The following is a 2,290-nucleotide window of genomic DNA, read 5'->3' as shown; positions in this document are numbered from 1 at the left end:
CCCCACCCCCTGATCAGAAGCATATTCCATTCTCTGTATCCACCTCAGATTGGAAATGTGCTATGAAATAAGCGACCTCTGCCTTTGGTGGCCTTTCTCCCCTCCCAGTACTCTTCCTATCACACCTTCAAGGCCTGGCATGACCTGCTCCTTCCCCACCTCACCAGCTGCAGCTGGAGCCTCTCCCCTACTGTCCCCGCCAGGACACAGGGGCTGCTGTGTCTTTGGTGGCTGCAGCTCCTTCCACCCCAGGGCCTTGACACATGCTGTCCTTTGCTTTCTCTGACTTTTCAGTAGCTCATTCTCCTGTCTTCTGATTCGTTTTCCTTCCTTTTCTACCCCGGCATGTCATAGTGTCTTGTCAATTGGCTATCCAAAAAGCTCAACCTGGAGCTCTAATGAAATGTAAAAGAAAACACAGAACCAAAGCAAGGCCAGAATCTGCTCTTTGGCAGAGAAAGAGTTGCTCTGTCCTCATGAGCACAGCTCCCCTTTCTCCTCCTTCCACAAAACCGTGAATGTGCCCTTATGTCATTTCTTCGGAGGGGTAAGCATGCTCAGATGGGAGCAGTGGAGCGAATTCCTCTTTGGCAGAGAAAGAGTTGCTCTGTCCTCATGAGCACAGCTCCCCTTTCTCCTCCTTCCACCAAACCGTGAATGTGCCCTTATGTCATTTCTTCGGAGGGGTAAGCATGCTCAGATGGGAGCAGTGGAGCGAATTCCCAGTTCCACATGGCCACTTCGCCCTTTGCCATTGTCACCTGTGACATAAACAGCGTGATCAGCTCAGACCCACTTGTCATTCCAAGTGAGAGGAAGGTGCCCCCTGACAGGTACCGGCACCTCCTTTGCTCCATGCCGGTCTCTCCTTCACTCCTGCTACCACCTCAGTTCAGGCCCTCAGCCCCTCAGGTCTTAGGGATCAAAAAAGCCTCCCTGGAAATGGTAAAGGGCCACAAAAAATATTACACTGTATAATGTCGAATATACTAATGATCCTGATTTGAGCATCACACGTTGCACACAGGTATTGATATTCAACTCTGTATCCCACAGATATGTACAATCAACTGTTTCAATTTTTTAAAAAGGCCTCCCTACTGACGTTCCAGTCTCAAATTTCTCCCAACTTCAGGCACACTGGCATTGATGTCCCACAAACGCCCTTGCTTAAGAACCCGCAGTGACTCCCTAAGACCTTTCTAGCCAAGTCCGAAGCGCTCATCCAGGCGGCTGAAACTCCGCACCTGTCCAGCCTTATCTCCCATGGCATCCCAGGCCACCTCATCATTCTCAGGGCGGGTTTTGTGTATCCCAGCCTCCATATTTTTCCTATCCCACCCACCGATGACACATCCCAAGTCTGGTCTTACTCATCCTTAAGGTGCAGATCGAGTTCCATCTTTTCTGTAAAACCTCTCCTGATGTCTCCAGCCCACAGCAAATTCTCCACGGTCCCATCTCTGGGGATGACATGAGTTAACAGTATCTTATTTAGTTATTGATTGATTTCTGTGTTTTAGTCATCTCCTCTCTTGGGCACAGTTGCAGTTTAATAAGTATTTGGTTGAATCGTTGATTGGAAAAATGTAGAGATAAGGCCATTAAAAGACTCTTAACTGGGCAGCACTGTAAGCATGCACATGCGTGTGCTTGCCTGTGCATATGTGCATGCAGGGATGTATGTTATCGTGCTGAATGCTCCTTTAGTTCTCTAGTCACCTGTGCCAATACCTGAGCACTGCATGCTCTGCCTCTATTCTGGGCCTCTGATGATTGGCATATGGGCTGGTCAGTGCTTGCAAGGATACCTGGCTTCTGACCTCAGCCTAAAGAGGCAACAGTTTCCTTTCTGGCACCCAACACCTGTTGAACTATTTCTGTTTTCCCAGCAGAGAGTTTATTCTTGGTTCTGTGGCTCACCAAGGCCGGCAGTGTGCAGACGGATCAGAGGGAAAGGGAAAGAGGAAAGAGGATTCCGGTGGGCTGGTGATAACAGCCAGTTCCTCGCCCAATTCAAGCTTTTATCGGAGTGTCTTACAAAGTTCAGAATTGACCAACTCATGTGCCTGGACAGTAGAAATTCTATAAACACAGGGACTGGGTCTGATTTTGTATCCTGATACTTAGAACACAGTCAGTGCTTGACAAATATTTCAGGCATGAGTGTGTGTATGTGTGTGCTGGAAAGACTTCAGAGAGGTAGAATTAAGCTCCGTATGGAGGTAAACTTTCTAACACGTGTTGATGCCCGTGGGCGTAACTCGGCTCCTCCGGCTATGATCAACCC

Source organism: Galeopterus variegatus, unplaced genomic scaffold (genome assembly GCF_000696425.1).
Source record: "Galeopterus variegatus unplaced genomic scaffold, G_variegatus-3.0.2 Scaffold2550, whole genome shotgun sequence".
NCBI classification, from domain to species: Eukaryota; Metazoa; Chordata; class Mammalia; order Dermoptera; family Cynocephalidae; genus Galeopterus; species Galeopterus variegatus.
The sequence above is the reverse complement of the archived record's forward strand: the minus strand, read 5'-3'. Positions refer to the sequence as shown.